The 21,611-nt window shown below is 35.9% G+C and overlaps 1 pseudogene; it reads right to left on the bottom strand.

Annotated features, from left to right (window-relative positions):
- Positions 1-18,036: 18,036 nt before the first annotated feature.
- LOC103018265 (cofilin-2-like) lies at positions 18,037-21,313 on the bottom strand (annotated as a pseudogene).
- Positions 21,314-21,611: the final 298 nt, after the last annotated feature.

The following is a 21,611-nucleotide window of genomic DNA, read 5'->3' as shown; positions in this document are numbered from 1 at the left end:
ATAATTGTTTTACAATGGTGTGTTAGTTTCTGCTTTATAACAAAGTGAATCAGTTTTACATATACATATGTCCCCATATCTCTTCCCTTTTGCATCTCCCTCCCTCCTACTCTCCCTATCCTACCACTCTAGGTGGTCACAAAGCACCAAACTGATCTCCCTGTGCTATGTGGCTGCTTCCCACTAGCTATCTATTTTACATTTGGTAGGGTATATATGTCCATGCCACTCTCTCACTTTGTCCCAGCTTACCCTTCCCCCTCCCCGTATCCTCAAGTCCATTCTCTAGTACATCTGTGTCTTTATTTCCATCTTGCCCCTAGGTTCTTCATGACCTTTTTTTTTTTTTTTTTACATACCGTATATAGTGTTAGCATACGGTATTTGTTTTTCTCTTTCTGACTTACTTCACTCTGTATGACAGACTCTAGGTCCCACCAGCTCACTACAAATAACTGAATTTCCTTTCTTTTTATGGCTGAGTAATATTCCATTGTATGTATGTACAACATCTTCTTTATCCATTCATCTGTTGATGGACACTTAGGTTGCTTCCATGACCTGGCTATTGTAAATAGAGCTGCAATGAACATTGTGGTACATGACTCTTTTTGAGTTATGGTTTTCTCAGGGTATATGCCCAGTAGTGGGATTGCTGGGTCGTATGATAGTTCTATTTTTAGTTTTTTAAGGAACCTCCATACTGTTCTCCACAGTGGCTGTATCAATTTACATTCCCACCAACACTGCAAGAGGGGTTCCCTTTTCTCCACACCCTCTCCAGAATTTACTGTTTGTCGATTTTTTGATGATGTTCATTCGGACTGGTGTGAGATGATATCTCAATGTAGTTTTGATTTGCAATTCTCTAATGATTAATGATGTTGACCATTCTTTCGTGTGTTTGTTGGCAAGCTGCATATCTTCTTTGGAGAAATTTCTATTTAGGTCTTCTGCCCATTTTTGGATTGGGTTGTTTGTTTTTTTGATATTGAGCTGCATGAGCTGCTTGTAAATTTTGGAGATTAATCCTTTGTCAGTTGCTTCATTTGCAAATATTTTCTCCCATTTTGAGTGTTGTCTTCTCATCTTGTTTATGGTTTCCTTTGCTGTGCAAAAACTTTTAAGTTCCATTAGGTCCCATTTGTTTATTTTTGTTTTTATTTCCATTTCTCTAGGAGGTGGGTCAAAAAGGATCTTGCTGTGATTTATGTCATAGAGTGTTCTTCCTATGTTTTCCTCTAAGAGTTTGATAGTGTGTGGCCTTACATTTAGGTCTTTAATCCATTTTGAGTTTATTTTTTTGTATGGTGTTAGGAGTGTTCTAATTTCAGACTTTTACATGTAGCTGTCCAGTTTTCCCAGCACCACTTATTGAAGAGGCTGTCTTTTCTCCACTGTATATGCTTGCCTCCTTTATCAAAGATAAGGTGACCATAGGTGCGTGGGTTTATCTCTGGGCTTTCTATCCTGTTCCACAGATCTATATTTCTGTTTTTGTGCCAGTACCATACTGTCTTGATTACTGTAGCTTTGTAGTATAGTCTGAAGTCAGGGAGCCTGATTCCTCCAGCTCCATTTTTCGTTCTCAAGATTGCTTTGGCTATTCGGGGTCTTTTGTGTTTCCATACAAATTGTGACATTTTTTGTTCTAGTTCTGTAAAAAATGCCAGTGGTAGTTTGATAGGGATTGCATTGAATCTGTAGATTGCTTTGGGTAGTAGAGTCATTTTCACAATGTTGATTCTTCCAATCCAGGAACATGGTATATCTCTCCATCTATTTGTATCACCTTTAATTTCTTTCATCAGTGTCTTATAATTTTCTGCATACAGGTCTTTTGTCTCCTTAGGTAGATTTATTCCTAGATATTTTATTCTTTTTGTTGCAATGGTAAATGGGAGTGTTTTCTTAATTTAACTTTCAGATTTTTCATCATTAGTGTATAGGAATGCAAGAGATTTCTGTGCATTAAATTTGTATCCTGCTACTTTACCAAATTCATTGATTAGCTCTAGTAGTTTTCTGGTAGCATCTTTAGGATTCTCTATGTATAGTATCATGTCATCAGCAAACAGTGACAGCTTTACTTCTTCTATTATGATTTGGATTCCTTTTATCTCTTCTCTCATTGCTGTGGCTAAAACTTCCAAAACTATGTTGAATAATAGTGGTGAGAGTGGGCAACCTTGTCTTGTTCCTGATTTTAGTGGAAATGTTTTCAGTTTTTCACCATCAGGATGATGTTGGCTGTTGGTTTGTCATATATGGCCTTTATTATGTTGAGGAAATTTCGCTCTATCCCTACTTTCTGGAGGGTTTTTTTTATCATAAATGGGTGTTGAATTTTGTCGAAAGCTTTCTCTGCATCTATTGAGATGATCATATGGTTTTTCTCCTTCAATTTGTTAATATGGTGTATCACATTGATTGATTTGCATATATTGAAGAATCGTTGCATTCCTGGGATAAACCCCACTTGATCATGGTGTATGATCCTTTTACTGTGCTGTTGGATTCTGTTTGTTAGTATTTTGTTGAGGATTTTTGCATCTATGTTCATCAGTGATATTGGCCTGTAGTTTTCTTTCTTTGTGACATCTTTGTCTGGTTTTGGTATCAGGGTGATGGTGGCCTCGTAGAATGAGTTGGGGAGTGTTCCTCCCTCTGCAATATTTTGGAAGAGTTTGAGAAGGATAGGTGTTTGTTTATCTCTAAATATTTGATAGAATTCGCCTGTGAAGCCATCTGGTCCTGGGCTTTTGTTTGTTGGAAGATTTTTAATCACAGTTTCAATTTCAGTGCTTGTGATTGGTCTGTTCATATTTTCTATTTCTTCCTGGTTCAGTCTCGGCAGTTTGTGCATTTCTAAGTATCTGTCCATTTCTTCCAGGTTTTCCATTTTATTGGCATAGAGTTGCTTGTAGTAATCTCTCATGATCCTTTGTATTTCTGCAGTGTCAGTGGTTACTTCTCCTTTTTCATTTCTAATTCTATTGATTTGAGTCTTCTCCCTTTTTTTCTTGATGAGTCTGGCTAATGGTTTATCAATTTTGTTTATCTTCTCAAAGAACCAGCTTTTAGTTTTATTGATCTTTGCTATTGTTTCCTTCATTTCTTTTTCATTTATTTCTGATATGATCTTTATGATTTCTTTCCTTCTGCTAACTTTTGGGGGGTTTTTTGTTCTTCTTTCTCTAATTGCTTTAGGTGCAAGGTTAGGTTTTTTATTTGAGATGTTTCCTGTTTCTTAAGGTAGGATTGTATTGCTATAAACGTCCCTCTTAGAACTGCTTTTGCTGCATCCCATAGGTTTTGGGTCGTCTTGTCTCCATTGTCATTTTTTGATTTCCTCTTTGATTTCTTTAGTGATCTCTTGGTTATTAAGTAGTGTATTGTTTAGCCTCCATGTGTTTGTATTTTTTACAAATTTTTTCCTGTAATTGATGTCTAGTCTCATAGCGTTGTGGTCGGAAAAGATACTTGATATGATTTCAATTTTCTTAAATTTACCAAGGCTTGATTTGTGACCCAAGATATGATCTATCCTGGAGAATGTTCCATGAGCACTTGAGAAGAATGTGTATTCTGTTGTTTTTGGATGGAATGTCCTATAAATACCAATTAAGTCCATCTTGTTGAATGTATCATTTAAAGCTTGTGTTTCCTTATTTATTTTCATTTTGGATGATCTGTCCATTGGTGAAAGTGGGGTGTTAAAGTCCCCTACTATGATTGTGTTACTGTCGATTTCCCCTTTTATGGCTATTAGTATTTGCCTTATGTACTGAGGTGCTCCTATGTTGGGTACATAAATGTTTACAATTGTTATATCTTCTTGTTGGATTGATCCCTTGATCATTATGTAGTGTCCTTCTTTGTCTCTTGTAATAGTCTTTGTTTTAAAGTCTGTTTTGTCTGATATGAGAATTGCTACTCCAACTTTCTTTTGATTTCCATTTGCATGGAATATCTTTTTCCATCCCCTCACTTTCAGTCTGTATGTGTCCCTAGGTCTGAAGTGGGTGTCTTGTAGACAGCATATATATGGGTCTTGTTTTTGTATCCATTCAGCAAGTCTATGTCTTTTGGTTGGAACATTTAATCCATTTACATTTAAGGTAATTATCGATATGTATGTTCCTATTACCATTTTAATTGTTTTGGGTTTGTTATTGTAGGTCTTTTTCTTCTCTTGTGTTTCCCACTTAGAGAAGTTCCTTTAGCATTTGTTGTAAAGCTGGTTTGCTGGTGCTGATTCTCTTAGCTTTTGCTTGTCTGTAAAGGTTTTAATTTCTCTGTCAAATCTGAATGAGAACCTTGCTGGGTAGAGTAATCTCGTTTGTAGCTTTTTCTCCTTCATCACTTTAAATATGTCCTGCCACTCCCTTGTGGTTTGCAGAGTTTCTGCTGAAAGATCAGCTGTTAACCTTATGGGGATTCCCTTGTGTGTTATTTGTTGTTTTTCCCTTGCTGCTTTTAATGTTTTTTTTGTATTTAATTTTGGTAGTTTAATATGTGTGTTGATGTTTTCCTCCTTCGATTTATCCTTTATGGGACTCTCTGTGCTTCCTGGACTTAACTATTTCCATTCCCATATTAGGGAAGTTTTCAACTATAATCTCTCGAAATATTTTCTCAGTCCCTTTCTTTTTCTCTTCTTCTTCTGGGACCCCTATAATTCGAATGTTGGTGCATTTAATGTTGTCCCAGAGGTCTCTGAGACTGTCCTCAGTTGTTTTCATTCTTTTTTCTTTACTCTGCTCTGCAGTAGTTATTTCCACTATTTTATCTTCCAGGTCACTTACCCTTTCTTCTGCCTCAGTTATTCTGCTATTGATCCCTTCTAGAGAATTTTTAATTTCATTTATTATGCTGCTCATCTTTGTTTGTTTGCTCTTTATTTCTTCTCGGTCCTTGTTAAACGTTTCTTGTATTTTCTCCATTTTATTTCCAAGATTTTGGATCATCTTTACTATCATTATTCTGAATTCATTTTCAGGTAGACTGCTTCTTTCCTCTTCATTTGTTAGATCTGGTGGGTTTTTGTCTTGCTCCTTCATCTGCTTTGTGTTTCTCTGTCTTCTCATTTTGCTCAATTTACTGTGCTTTGGGTCTCCTTTACGCAGGCTGCTGGTTCATAGTCCCCATTGTTTTTGGTGTCTGTCCCCAGTGGCTAAGGTTGGTTCAGTGGGTTGTGTAGGCTTCCTGGTGGAGGGGACTAGTGCCTGTGTTCTGGTGGATGAGTCTGGATCTTGTCTTTCTGGTGGGCAGGTTCATGTCTGTTTGTGTGTTTTGGGGTGTCTGTGGCCTTATTATGATTTTAGGCAGCCTCTCTGCTAATGGGTGGGGTTGTGTTCCTGTCTTTGTAGTTGTTTGGCATAGGGTGTTCAGCACTGTAGCTTGCTGGTCGTTGAGTGGAGCTGTGTCTTGGCATTGAGATGGAGATCTCTGGGCGATTTTCACTGTTTGATATTACATGGAGCTGGGAGGTCTTTTGTGGTCCAGTGTCCTGAACTTGGCTCTCCCACCTCAGAGGCACAGCCCTGATGCCTGGCTGGAGCACCAAGAGCCTGTCATCCACATGGCTCAGAATAAAAGGGAGAAAAAAAAGAAAGAAAGAAGATAAAATAAAATAAAGTTATTAAAATAAAAACTAATTGTGAAAAAAAATTTTTTAAGTAATAAAAGAAAGAAAGAAAGAAAGAAGAGAGCAACCAAACGAAAAAACAATTTTTTCTTGATTGGTCTGGCTAAAAGTTTATCAAATTTTTTAATCTTTTCAAAGAACCAACCTTTAGTTTTATTGATCTTTTCTATTCATTTCTATTCCATTTATTTCTGCTCTGATCTTTATGATTTCTTTCCTTCTTCTAGCTTTGGGTTTTGCTTGTTGTTCTTTCTCTAATTGCTTTAGGTGTAAGATTAGGTTGTTTATTTGAGATATTTCTTGTTTCTTGAGGTAGGATTGTATTGCTGTAAATTTTCCTCTTAGTACTGATTTTGCTGCAATCCATAGGTTTTGGGTAGTTGTGTTTTCGTCATTTTTTTCTAGGTATTTTTTGATTTCCTGTTTGGTTTCTTCAGTGATCTCTTGGTTATTTAGAAGCATTTTGTTTAGCTTCCATGTGTTTGTGGTTTTATTCAGATTTTTTTTCTGTAATTTATTTCTAATCTCATAGCATTGTGGACAGAAAAGATTCTTGATACAATTTCAAGTTTCATAAATCTACCGAGGCTTGATTTGTGGCCCAAGATGTGATCTATCCTGGAGAATACTCCATGTGCATTTGAGAAGAAAATGTATTCTGCTGCTTTCTGGTGGAATGTCCTATAAATATCAATTAAGTCCACCTGGTCTAATGTGTCATTTAAGGTTTGTGTTTGCTTATTAATTTTCCATCTGGATGATCTATCCATTGGTGTAAGTGGGGTGTTAAAAGTCCCCCCCTATTATTGAGTTATGTCAATTTCCCCTTTTATGGCTGTTAGCATTTGCCTTATGTATTGTGGTGCTCCTATGCTGGGTGCATAAATATTTACAATTGTTATATCTTCTTCTTGGATTGATCCCTTGATCATTATGTAGTGTCCTTCCCTGTATCTTGTAACAGTCTTTATTTAAATCTATTTTGTCTCATATGCGTATTGTTACTCCAGCTTTCTTCTGATTTCCATTTGCATGGAATACCTTTTTCCATCCCCTCACTTTCAGTCTGTATGTGTCTCTATGTCTGACGTGGGTCTCTTGCAGACAGCATATATATGGGTCTTGTTTTTGTATCCATTCAGCCAGTCTGTGTCTTTTGGTTGGAGCATTTAATCCACTTACATTTAAAGTAATTATAGATATGTATGTTCCTAGTACCATTTTCTTAATTGTTTTGGGTTTGTTTTTGTAGGTCTTTTTTCTTCTCTTGTGTTTCTTGCCTAGAGAAATTCCTTCAGCATTTGTTGTAAAGCTGGTTTTGTGGTGCTGAAATTCTCTTAGCTTTTGCTTGTCTGTAAAGCTTTTGACTTCTCTAGAAAAATGGTGCAGATGAACTAGTTTGCAAGGCAGAAAGAGACACAGATGTAGCAAACAAACGTATGGACACCACCAAGGAGGAAAAGTGGGGGGTGGTGGTGGTGGGATGAATTGGGAGATTGGGATTGACATATATACACTAACATGTATAAAATAGATAACTACTAAGAACCTGCTGTATAAAAAAAATAAATAAAAATGTTTTAAAAAGCCTTTGATTTCTTTGTCAAATCTGAACGAGATCCTTGCTGGTTAAAGTAATCTTTGTTATAGGTTTTTCCCTTTCATCACTTTAAATATATCCTGCCACTCTCTTCTGGCCTGCATAGTTTCTGCTGAAAAATCAGCTGATAACCTTATGGGAATTCCCTTGTAAGTCATTTGTTGCTTCTCTCTTGCTGCTTTTAATATTTTTTACTTGTATTTAATTTTTGTTAGTTTGATTAATATGTGTCTTGGCATGTTTCTCCTTGGGTTGATCCTGTATGGGAGTCTTTGTGCTCCCTGGACTAGGGTGGCTATATCCTTTACCATTTTAAGGAAGTTTTCAACTATAATCTCTTCAAATATTTTCTTAGACCCTTTCTCTTCTTCTTCTGGGACCCGTATAATTTGAATGTTGGTGCATTAACTGTTGTCCCCAAGGTCTCTGAGACTGTCCTCATTTTTTTCATTCTTTTTTCTTTATTCTGCTCTGCAGCAGTTATTTCCACCATTCTATCTTCCAGCTCACTTATCTGTTCTTCTACCTCAGTTATTCTGCTATTTATTCCTTTTAGTGTGTTTTTACTTTCAGTTATTGTATTGTCCATCATTGTTCTTTAGTTTTTCTAGGTTCTTGTTAAACATTTCTTGTACCTTCTCGATCTGTGCCTCCATTCTATTTCCAAGATATTGGATCATCTTTACTATCATTACTCTGAATTCTTTTTCACGTAGAATGCCTAGTTCCTCTTCATTTATTTGGTCTTGTGGGTTTTACCTTGCTCCTTCATCTGCAACATATTCTGTCTTCTCATTTTGTCTCACTTACTGTATTTGAGGTCTCCTTCACACAGGCTGCAGGGTCATTGTTCCTCTTTCATCTGGTGTCTGTCCCCGGTGGGTGAGATTGGTCCAGTGGCTTGTGTAGGTGTCCTGGTGGGAGGTACTGGTGCCTGTGCTCTGGTGGGTGGAGTTGGATCTTGTCCTTCTGATGGGCAGGGCCATGTCAGGTGGTGTGTTTTAAGGTGTCTGTGAGCTTAGTATGACTTTAGGCAGCCTGTCTCTGATGGGTGCATTTGTGTGCCTGTCTTGCTTGTTGTTTGGCGTAAGGCATCCAGCACTGGAGCCTGCAGGCAGTTGGGTGGCGCTGAGTCTTGGAGTCGAGATGGAGACTTCCTGGAGAGCTCTCGCTGATTAGTATTCTCTGGGCCCAGGAATTCTCTGGCAGTCCAGCATCCTGGACTTGGCACTCCCACCCCAGAGGCTCAGGCCCGACCCCAAGCTGGGGAACCAAGACCCTGCAAGCCACACGGTGAGACAAAAAAAAAAAAAAAAAAAAAATAAGGTGGGGGGAAGAGGACAAACAGACTAACAGAACCCAAGACAAATAGTGAAGACACAAACAGTAACAACAACAGCTTAAAAAAAAAGAAAATGAACAAATAAAACCAAAGACAAATGGCAAAAGCAAAACCAAACAAAAACAAACTAACAAAGAAACACACACACATACAAAAAAAAGAAACAAAAGCAAGAAAACGAAAAACAAGAGAACAACCAAATAAAAGAACCCCAAAATGAAATTGAACAATTAAAAACAAAACAAAAACAAAAAAGAAACAACAAAAGCAGAATGTGAACTAAAAAAAAAGCAAAAAATAAAAAAGAAATAAAAGAAATGCACAAAAACGATCAAAAAAGATTAAAAACAAAACATAACAAGGAAAAACAGAAATCACTGAAAAAGTAAAGTAAAAATAGAAAAATTAAAAGAATAAATATTAAAAAAAATTTTAAAATTAAAAAAATAGAAAAATAATAAACAGAACAAAACAAAACATAAAAAAAGTAATGGTAGTAATAATATTTTTCTGGGGTCTCAGTTTTGAGTGGCCTTGCCCCCATTGTGAGTCACAGCTAACCTCCGCTTCCCCAGGAGGCCCTCCAATACCTCTAGGTACGTCTCTGGACCCACTGTGGGCACTGTGGGGGCAGCTCAGACTCTGACCTGGCCCAACTGTCACATGTATTTGCCCTCACAGACCAGTTTCAGTTGTGGGAACACTCGTTGTCCATTCAGATATTCCATATAGGCAGAGTTTTCCAAGCCGATCACGGGGATTTAATCTGCGGCTTGTGCAGCTGCATGGAAAGATTTTTGTTCCTCTTCCTTAGTTGCCCCACCCCTGGGGCTCAGCTGTGGTTTTAGCCCCACCTCTGCATGTGGGCCACCTACAGGGGTCTGCTCCCAAAGCTGCCCTGGAGTACTCAGGTCTGCCCCAGTAAGGACAGGGTGTGGAGGTGGCACGGCTGCAGGGTCATGGGAGCCCCAGTGGTGACAGGTGTGGGTGGGGGGTCAGCCACTGCGAGAGATCCAGTCCCACTGTTGAGGAGGTGCATGGGGAAGCCAGTGGCCACAGGCACGAGAGACCTGGCCCCAGTGGGAGCCTTTCCTAGTGCCCAGCAGCCATTGTGAGAGGATCAATCCTAGCAGTAGCCTTTCTTAGTGCCGGCAGCAGACGTGTGAGGGCCAGCCTTGGTGGGGACCTTACTTAGTGCCAGTGGCAGGCACGAGAAGGCCAGCCCCGGTAGGGACTTTTCTTAGTGCCTGGCAGCAGGCACGTGTGTGCCAGCTTTGGTGGGGACCTTTCTTAGTCTGTTTGTAGACTTTTTGATGATAGCCATTTTTACAGGTGTGAGGCGATTTCTCATTGCAGCTTTGATTTGCTTTTCTCTGGTGATTTGAACACCTTTTCATGTACCTGTTAGCCATCTATATGTCTTCTTTAGAAAAATGTCTATTCAAACCTCTGCTCATTTTTAAATTGGGGTTTTTTGCTGTTGAATTGTATGAGCTCTTTATATAGTTTCGATGTTAATCCCTTATGAGATACATGATTTGCAACTATTTTCTACCATTTGGTATGTTGCCTTTTCATTTTGTTGATGGTTTCCTTTGCTGTGCAGAAGCTTTTTAGTTTTTTAGTTTTGTGTAGTCCCATATGTTTGTTTTTGCTTTTGTTGCATTTGGTTTTGGTGTTAGACCTGAAAAAAATCTTTGCCAAGACTGATGTCAAGGAGATTACCACCTGGGTTTCTTCTCCTAGGGATTTCATGGTTTCAGGTTTTACATTCAAGTCTTTAATCAATTTTGAGTGAATGTTTGTGGTGTAAGATAGTTGTCCAGTTTCATTCTTTCATATGTGGTTGTCCAGTTTTCCCAACAATATTGAAGAGACTGTCCTCTTCCTATTGTTTATTCTTGGTTCCTTTGATATATGCATATGATATATGCATAAGTTTATTTATGGGATCTCTATACTGTTGATTTCTGTGTTTTTTTTAGGGCATTCCATACTGTTTTGATTACTATAGCTTTGTAATACAGTTTGCAATCAAGGCATGTGATACCTCCAGCTTTGTTCTTTTTTCTCATAATTGCTTTGGCTATTCAGGGTTGCAATTTATTTTTTATATTGATCTTGTATGAAACAATCTTGTCAGATTCACTTATGATTAATGGCTTTTCTGAAATTCTTTTACACTTTCTATGTAAAAATTATGTTCTCTGTTAATAATGACTTTTTATACATTTAAATTCTTATAAAACTCTCTCTTCATTATACCTTGTTTCAATAACTAGGACATCCAGAGCAGGTTGACTAGAACTGATAATGATGGTCATTCTATTTTTTCATTAAGGGGAAGAATTTTAGTAATCCACAATTAGTTATCAGTAATGATAATGGTAGATGTAGGTATTTTTGAAGGTATTTTTTTGGCCACTAATTATCTTTTTTCTTTTTACTTTGCTAAGTGTTTTTATTTTATTCCATAAACAAATGATGACATTTTACCAAATGCTTTTTCTGCATCTGCTGTGAAAACCATGTTTTTTCTTTTTTCTGTTCATTTTATGAATTATGTATTTTCACAAATACCATTCTCATAGCTTTTTTTTTTTTTTTAACTCAGATGTGTTTGATTTCTTTATCTCATGTATTGGCTTCCTTGGAATTGATTGTTATTTTATTGGTTTTCCTTTTATGAAATTTAGTTTATATGGTTGTATTTGTTTTTTATTGCTTCCATAACAAATTACCCTAAATTTAGTACCTAGACAAATAAATTTATTATCTTATAGTTCTGCAGCTCAAGTTCAACACAAGTCTCACTGGGCTAAAATCAAGGTTTTGGCTGTGTTCTGTTTACTTTAGGAGAGATTCTGTTTCTTTACCTTTTCCAGCTTCTAGAGGCCTCTGCATTTCTTGATTCATTATTCCCACCACTCCCATTAAAGCCAGCATCAGCTGGTAGAGTCCTTTACACATCACATATGTCTGATCCACAGAGATGTGATTGCATCTTTTTGACTCTGACCTGACCTGGCTTACCTGGGGAAAGTCCTCCACTTTTAAGGACTCTCTGATTAGGTTGAACCTACCCAGATTATCAAGGATAATCTCCCCATCACAAAATCTTTTACCTTGACATCTTCAAAGTTTCTTTCTTAACTTAAGGTAAAATATTCACAATTTCCAGGTATTAGGATGTGGACAACTTTGGGAGTGGAGGGAATTATTCTTCCTACTATGTGGTTAATCTACAGTTCTCTCTGAACATTATTGCCATAAAGTAGTCTAAAACCAATTATTACTTACATATTTCCCCAGGAATGCTAGAAACTTAGAACACTTTAGATGCACTTACTCCTCCAGACTTTTAAGTTTTCAATACTGTGAATTTTAATTCTCCCCTGGATATTACCAGCTTATTTGTTTTCATTTGTTTATAATCAATATTAATTTATATTTATTTATATATTTCCATTTCATTCATACTTTCTTGTATTTCCTGCTTCCCTCTAAAATCATTCATCTTCTTTTTAAAATTTCCTTTTATATTTTATATAATGCAGTTTTGCTGGCCCCAAGTTATTTCAGCTTTCATTTTTATGAAAACAGCTTTGCTTCTGTGTGTTTTGTTGTATTTGTGATGTATTTTTTATTTGGGGTTACTTATTATGCAGCAGCAGTAACTGGAACACACTCTGGTGTTTCATTTATTCCTTTAATAAAGAAGCTGTTTTCTACATCCAGAGATAGCAAACTATTGCTGCTGGTCAAATCTAGCCTGCCATCTGTATGTTGTTTTTTAAATATACTTTAGAGAAGTTTTAGGTTAACAGCAAAACTGAGCGGAGGCAGAAACATTTCCCATATCATATACTCCCTCTCCACACATATGCCAAGCCTCCCACACTATCGAAATGTCTTACATTTATTAAAATAAATGAATGCACATAGATAACATCATTATCACCCAACATCCATAGTTTACATTAGGGTTCACTCTTGGTGTTGTACATTCTGTGGTTTTTGACATATGTATGACATGCATCTATCACTAAAGCATCATACAGAGTAGTTTCAGTGCCCTAAAAATCCTCTGTATGCCACCTATTTATCCTTTCTTCCCCCCTCCCCCTGGCAAACACTGATCCTTTTACTATCTCCATAGTTTTGCTTTTCCCAGAATGTCATATAATTGGAATCATACAGCTTGTAGCCTTTCGGATTGGTTTATTTCACTTAGTAATATGCATTTAAGATTTCTCCATGTCTTTTCATGGCTTGATAGCTCCTTGCTTATTAGTGCTGAATGCTATCCCATTGTCTGGATGTACCACAGTTTATTTGTCCACTCACTTACTGAAGGGCATCTTACTCCCAAGATTTATCAATTATGAATAAAGCTGCTATAAACATCCATGTGCAAGTTTTGTGTGAATATAACTTTCCAACTCATTTGAATAAATACCAAGTGAAATTGCCACATCCTATAGTTAGTTTTGTAAGAAATTGTCAAATTGTCTTCCAAAGTAGCTGTACCATTTTGCATTCCCACCAACAGTAAATGAGTGTTTCTGTTGTTTCACATCCTCACCAGCATTTGGTGTTGTCATTGTTCTGGATTTTGACCATTCTAATAAGTGAGTATATCAACATCGTGTTAACTTGTATTTCCTCAATGATATATGATGTTGAGCATGTGCTTACTTTCATATGCTTATTTTCAATCTATACATCATCTTTGGTGAGATGTCTGTTCAGGTCTTTTGCTTATTTTTAATCAACTGTTTTCTTATTGTTGAGTTTTAAGTGTTCTTTGTATGTTTTGGATAACAGTCCTGTATCAAGTATGTATTTTGCAAATATTTCTACTCTAGTCTATGGTTTGTATTTTATAGAGAAGTTATTAATTTTAATGAATTCCAGCTCATCAGTTCTCTAATGGATTATGTCTTCCATGCTGTATCTAAAGAGTCATCATATGCAAAGTCATCTAGGGTTTCTCCTATGTTATCTTCTGGGAGGTTTATAATTTTGTGTTTTACATTTAGGTCTGTGATCCATACTGAGTTAAAATTTTAAAGGGTTATAAGTTCTACATCTAGATTTTTTTTTTTTGGCATGTGAATGTCTAGTTATTTCAGCACCATTTGTCGAATATTACTAGGGATGTAATGTACAACATGGTAAATATAGACACCTTATCTCTGTTCTTCAGGCAGTAGAGGGTGCAGAGTAATCAGCAAGTACAGAGGCACACAGTTTCTCCTAATTTTACGGCTAATCCTTTTGTGATAATAGCCTGAATAATTTCCTTCATTTATGCTGCTCTGAGTGCTTAGGAGCCTAATGCTTCTCAGCTGAGTACTATACAGAGAAAACAATGCCTGAAACTTCAGAAAAAATAAAACTGCCACCTCAAATTTGTTTTTATGTCCCTTAAACGCATTTTCCCTATAGTATTTGAACTATGTAATATAGGTGATAAAGTAGTCAAAGAGTTAGTTTATACAGTAAATGGAAAATTCTTAAAAAGGTCAATATTTTTAAAAATTATGTATAAGGGTAGAATGAGAACATGAATAGCTTTGTGGCTGAGGGGGAGATGAGCTTGACCATAGACGTATACAGGCTAGACCAGGAGTTCGAGTTAAGGCATGGAATTTCTGCAGACCATTTTATTTTTTTATACAACATTATCAAAACTCCCCCTAAAACACAACAACAACAAAAGTCCTGAAATATCAGTATTCACATACTTCAAAATCAGAGGATTTCCTTTTGTACAAAGCATAAAATACCTATGGAATAACAGTTTCAAAAAGAAGCTCAGATTTTAATCACAAAACCTAAACTGAAAACAAAACGTTACTTTGCTGGTTAGTCATGATGAAATTAGTATGTCTAGTATGAAAATTCTGTAGCAGGGCATTATTTTCACTAAAAATTCATAGTTTAGTAGAGGTTTAGTTATATAACATTAGGTTGTTTATCCAGAAAAATAATTTTTACATAATAACAATGAGAAATAGTAGTTTGAGTTTTTTGGGGTTGCTTTGTTTTTGTCCCCTGAAAGCTTTGTTTTACTTTTTTATTCCCATTTTATATCCTCAGTGTGAATGGGTTTTTAACCTACTGTAAAGAATTATCTTCTGTTTAGTAAATCAAGCTGAATTTTGGTTGTCCAGTGTAGCAGGCAAAAATATCAAGAATGTAAAAGATTACCTAATTTATTTATTTGTTTATTCACATGTTTAAAACATTATGTGCTGGTACTGTATTAAATAGTATGGCTATTACATAATAAATAATATGGTCTGCATACCTGCTCTCACAAAACATACTGTATCTCATATCTAGATATTTTAGCCATCCATCTACCTAGGAAATAAGTTTTTTTAAAATTTATATACACATATTTTTGATGCTATTGTTGTGACCTCAAAGATTAACATGCTTATTCTACACAGTAATGATTTCTTGAGTACGTTATATTTCCTTCAAACTCTGCTTTTTTTCCTGTAAGGATTAAGATTATATTTCAAAAGCATGCTTTTAAAAGACAATGCAATCATACATATATACAAAATAAATCACTGATTTTTATAAAATTTTATTTATCCAGCATGTTAGGGTATCTCTGCCAGCTTTTATAGCCAACAGTCCCGCATCTCACAGCGCACACAACGCAGGGTTATTTCTTGCTCACATAACAATCTGACGTACATCAGATTTCTCTTGAGGACTTTCTTCTACATAATTTGGTCATCCAAGATCATTCCAGTTTGTGACTCTCCATCCTTCAGGCCTTCCTCAGGGTCCTCCCCAGGGCCTTCCTCAGGGTCCTGCACAGGGTCCTCTGTATTGAGAGGCCCTGAAACAACAGTCTGTGCAGGGATTTTAAGGCATGTGTAGACCCGGCCACATAGCCCCCACTGAACTGTAAGGAAACCAGACACTGACATTTATTGTGTGTCCAGGAATGATGAATCAGTCTCTGTCATACCTGAGACACTCTGTGGCAAGAATTATGTATGGACATCTTTATAAATCAACCCCTTTGTGAAAAAAAATTGTTAGGAATTTGAAATTCAATGTATAAATCAAATATTTTGTGACAAGATTTTATTTTGAAATACTTGTAACTGTCTCATAGAATTTTTTAAAATATTTTCATGTATTTTATTTTTTAAAACACTTATAATTTTGCAAGCTAGCAGTAAAATATTGTCAATATTTTACTGATTAGCACTGTATGCCTTTAAAGCTAACTGGAACATTGTTTCATTGTAAATGATTGTAAAGTAAAACGATCATTTCAAATGCCAAATTAGTCTCAAGTAACATATGAACCATTAATTATTATCTTTGGCTTTATGCACAAAGATGTATTTCAAAGATGACCTTAATATTAGTATGTTTTGTCAATCTAACACATCAAAGTACCACATTTTAAAGCAATTTTTACTCTCTGAAATTATTATATAATTTAAAGAGGCATATCAGAAAGTTGAGAAATCAGCTATAAAAACAAAAGATACTGCATAACTTAGAGTCTTATATTTTAGAAGAATGAGGAAAATAATTAAAAATTTCATGGTACAAGTATCAGTACACATATGGTTTAGTGTATGTCAGTATTCTCATGCTTTACTTATGAGTTTGACCTTACCAAAAAGCCATCAAAATATCCAGGATAATTCACAGGGACAGCTAGAAGCCTGAAATAAAATTTCTCAGGGCAAAAGATTCCAAGCCATTCATATAATTTTAAATGGAAACCTAGACATTTAACTCCTATTTTTGTTTTCATCTGAAAAACCTTTTGAAAATATGGAAAAATATTTAAACCCAATTTTCCCCATACATTAAAAAAAAGGGGGGGATTTTTCATTTCCTGTTTTCAAATAAGAACATTCTTCAGAGCTATGGGGTAAGTTCTAAGCTACAATCCACTGCTTATTAGCATGCCTGTTTTGTATACCAGTAGAATCAAGTCCAGTTTTGCCATTTGTGGCTAACTATGACAAGAAACAAGAGCATGTGTTTGCCATAAACAGCTCTGCTAACAGCAAACTGCTCATATTGAACAGATCAAATTCTCTATAAGGACCACAGCCATAATCCCACTACTTATGTTTGACTGCTATATCATTTTTTTTCCAATTTGCGAAATATATTAAAAAATAGTAGCTGAAATGAAAGTTCCTAAACATGAGAAATATTATTACACATTTTAAGGACAACATTTTCCAAATTATTTTCATTACGACCAAATACACAATAAGAGGTTCCTACTTCTTCTACTACTCAACTACTTAGAAATGTAACATGAATTTAAAAATAACTACCCTAATTTATCCAGAGAACAAATCAGATATTGAAGAGGATTTACGTCAAAGTGCAAAAAAATAATTCTTGATCATCATATTAACACATAAGAAAATAAAGCTTGTAAAAGTATCCTCTATAACAATAATGTTTTATATTTGTTGGCTTCAGGATAGAATATTTTTTAAACCAAATTAACCCAACAAACTGGAAAATATCATGCATGAATGTTGTACAAAAAAATTCTTAAATGACCAGTGCAGAGACTAATATTAGCTGTTCACTCTAGGAGTTGCTTCACATGGTATTTTGCAAAATATCCAAGGAAAACAAGGCAACGTTCGTTCTATAATATGCCACAATTTTTATTGCAACGTGGCCATTTTTGCGAGGGTGGGGAGTTTGTTTTCGAGATCAGTGTTCCATTCAAGGCTCTTTTATACAGAAATTGCCATCATGACATATTCAAAATATCTTCAGTGTTGCAAGACTTACATGGTAAACATAAAACTCCTACACTTATTCAGCGGTGTACACTCAATGGGAAACGAAAAGGCCTCGACAACAGCTATTTTAAGAAGATACAAAGGTAACAGGAATGAACACAGGGGCACTAGGATAAATTGATGACACAGTTAACACAACTGGAATTCCTTTTGGGTTGGGGGATTAAACTCATTACAAAAAAAGTGCTTTCCATGCATAGTGTTATATCCGTGCTGCCATGTCACCAAAAGTAGGCTTGCCAAGGCAAGTGAGGTGTACGAATGCTCCAGCCTCACAAAACTGCAATGAAGTTCAACTATAAATAATATTGAATAAAGTTTACCATCTCACCAGTGAATAATACTTTCAAGGCATTCAATTAGCCTAACCCTTTGCAGTATTCTAAGCTATTCACATTGACAATCAACTTCATTGCAGTGCTTGCTACAAGGGAGACATATAACTAGTTGTTTGGGCTAAAATATAATGGGAAGGCATTCCTTGGGTTCTACATAAAAGTAACAGTTTAATGGCAATCTCTGATAGGCTGCTTATATGAATAATACTTCCTTCATTCATTGTGTTGTTAGGACCCAGTGGGAAGAGAAAGGTATAGAAAAACCCCAAAACCTAATACTATTCCAGTTGACTGAGCTGGAGAAATGGAAGCTCCTCAAGATCCAGATGGCACTTGACTTTGATTTTACAGGGTTTTCCTTCAAGTGAAACTACTACGTTGCCTCTCAATTTCTCTCCAAGTGTCAAACGGTCCTTTATTATCATCTAAGTCATTTACTTGCCACTCATGTTATTACCTCTAATTTCTTTTTAGTGGCATCTATAGAGCTAGCGTAAATCATCTTTTTAAAGGTGCACTTTCAGAAGCCCAGAATATAAATACTAGGTCTTCTTTCTTAGACTCTTTTGTTTTCTATGTGGCATCTTATTATCAGCAATCATTCATAGGTAGCAACTTCACAAAAGGTGCGTAGGGGTCCTCTACAATATCACCAGTGTCACCCACCAAGATCTGATTTGCCTCCTCTACAATTATTTGTCTTCTGTCATCGCTTAAACAGAAGACAACAGCTTTCTTTCTTTTTTTGCTGTCTTGTGTAGTCATTACCTTACTTTCCTATCATTGAAAACGTTGATGATTTCATCATTCACTGTAACTCCAGAAGCCAGTTTCAGAGCGCGCACGTGGAATAAGATCAGGAAGCAGAGGGCAAAGGCGGCGTGCCGGCCATGGGGGGAGCTCCGAGGTCCCTTTCGCGCCCCTGGCCACGCCCCGGCCACCAGACCCCCGCCCGGTGCCCGAGCCCTCCCTGCGCCGCGGGAGGGCCACCGGGCAGGTGGGGGGAGAGCAGAGGGGCCGCAGCGCCCACCTTGGAGGTCACATTCCGGTTAAAATGGCCGTCTCCGGCCCGGGGCCGTCTCCGCACCTCGGGGGCCCGCAGGCTGCGCGCCTGCCTTACCGCAGGGCTGTCGGCTGAGGCTGCAGCGGCGGCTCGGGCTCCCCTCGGTGGCGCCGCGGGGATAAGCAGGGGCGGGCGGGCTGCAGCGAGCGCGGGGCACGCCCTCGAAGAATGTTCACAGCGTCATGGACCTCTGGACACTTAAGATAAAGCGCACGTTTTTAATAAACTCTGGTGTTTATTTATTGATTTGACTGAAAAAACAACTCCAAGAAGGCAGTTATGTCTGTGGCACCCCAGGCTCTTAAATGTATATTGAAAGAACAAATTTTGCTTTTTAAAATATCTTAGACGCAGTAACAGCAATACCAAGCATAAAACAATTTAATGCTTAAAATATACAAGGGTCCAACTCAAACACTTTATTCCTTAAAAATTAGAATGAATATAATCTCTTTTAATAACAACCAAAGAGCTGTTTGTTATTCAAACCAGAATAAATAGATATATTTTCTATGTTTTTATCTATATTCTAACAAAAAAGAAAAGCTATTTTTTATTCGTATTCTTTGTAATATTTAGATTATTAAAATCATCAATGAAGCAGGAAAATATTGTTGTTAGATAGGAGATACCACAACACAAAGTATGGGTTAATATTTCTTCATTTCTAATAGTCCTCAATATTTCAGAAGATGTAGAAAATTAACATTTTCATGCTGTGGTTGATGGTCATATGTATGCAGTACACTGTTTCAGAAGGACAATTTTTAATTCTTTCTGTTTATGAAGAATTAGAAAGTTAAACTTGAAAATGTATGTATAATAGGCTCGTTGGGTCTTATAAATGTTTATATGGTTAATGGCACTATTCTTGCACAATTTGGAAATGTATCTTATTGTCATGCATTCAGATAAATATGGGATTCTCTGAACATGAACTATAAAACTATTTAGAATATTCAACCGTAAGTGGTGAAAAATAAAACTAAAGTCAATTTATTTTTTAAATATAATCTTGTTAAACTCTTGTATACCTAGTTTTTCTTCTGATGTTTTATTGATTGTAAGCTTCAATAATTAGAATGTAGCTTCTATCAAAAAAAATTTTTTTTTAATTTATATGAAACATGGAGAAAATGAGATAACTAACCACAGAGTAATTTATTGATTCCTAGACATTCTTGTTTCAACTATATCTCTCATTCCCCTGCCTCCAGTCTTAGAAAGTGAATTTGCTTTTTGGACGACAAGATGTTCCAGGTGTTTCTTGTGTTTTCCTACCCCGTCCTGAATTTAACCATTTCTCCAAGAATCCCTAAGACATTTTAATGTTTAAATACATTCACATAACATCATCTAGGTGCTGGTGAACATCTTCATTGCTACTAGGTCATTGTTCCTAGGCCCTTTAGGTGGACAGGTGAAAGTTTTAAGATTAAAAAAACATGAATTCTAACTGGTATTTCCAAAATAAATTTAGAAACACGGAATTTTTATTTATTCCTTTTCATTTAAAAATTTCTACTACTTTGTTCTAATGTTGAAAATATTGGTTCCCAATAACATCAGCAAAATGTTTTTATACTTTACATATAATTTCTGAATACCAATATCGTTAATAAGAATAGACTCACTCAATCAGTATTTTATAATTTAGATTATATATTAGAATATTCTAATATAGTACATACATGAATATATTTATGTATATATGTATAAATATTTTATCTTTATATACATCCAATTATGATTGTAGAGTCAAATTACTATAACTTCAAATCACTTGAAATGTGCGTTGCTGATTAGTATTTTTGCATTAAAAAACTTGCTAATTTTTATACTTAATTTTATTATGTTAAACTACTTATAAGTTCTATAGTAAAAACTTACAAGAGTTGCCTCATGGAAGTTTTATTATTCTTATGTCCTCTCTATTCTGCTTCTTCCCTCATTGCACAGAGCGATATTCTATTGTTTTTACTATTTCGTTTCATTTTTATAAACTGTAAATCATTGCGTTTCTACATTGTATTCCTTCTTCATTAGGTACACTGAAATATACATACATGCTGATTTACACATTAATCTTAGCTAAATACATCCTAGAACTAACTTTATAGAAATAAAGAGAAATATTTTCTATTGCGCTATACAGCTATTATGTAATAATAATGCAACCTCTAAAAAGGGTCTTTTTTTAAATTTTAGTGTAATTGACTTATAATGTGATATTAGTTTCATGTGTATGACATAATAATTTGATACTTGTATACACTGTGAAGTGATCAACACAGTAACTCTGGTTAATATATCTGTCACCATACATGGTTCAAAAAGAATTGTTTCTTCTTGTCATGAGAACTTTTAAGATTGATTCTCTTAGCAATTTTCATATATGCGAGTGTTATTAATTATAGTCCCCATGCTGTACATTACATCTCCATAACTTATTTATAACTGGAAGTCTGTACCTTTTGATCCCATTCAACCATTTTGCCCATCTCCCACCCCCCACCCTCCACCACTGGCAACCACCAACCTGTTCTCTGTATCTGAGTGTAGTTATTTAGGTTTTTTTTAACTCTTTTTTTGTTTGTTTCTCATTTAAGTGAGATCATACATAAAGTATTTCCTTTCTCTGTCTGATTTATTTCATTTAACATCATGCCCTCAAAGTCCATCTGTGATATCAATATAGTTATATTTCCTTCTTTTTTATGGCTGCATAATATTCCATTGTATATGTGTGTGTATGTAAACACACCACATCTTTGTCCATTCATCCATCTA

Source organism: Balaenoptera acutorostrata, chromosome 5, assembly GCF_949987535.1.
Source record: "Balaenoptera acutorostrata chromosome 5, mBalAcu1.1, whole genome shotgun sequence".
In the NCBI taxonomy this organism is placed as follows: domain Eukaryota; kingdom Metazoa; phylum Chordata; class Mammalia; order Artiodactyla; family Balaenopteridae; genus Balaenoptera; species Balaenoptera acutorostrata.
This window is presented reverse-complemented; position numbering and strand designations above follow the sequence as displayed.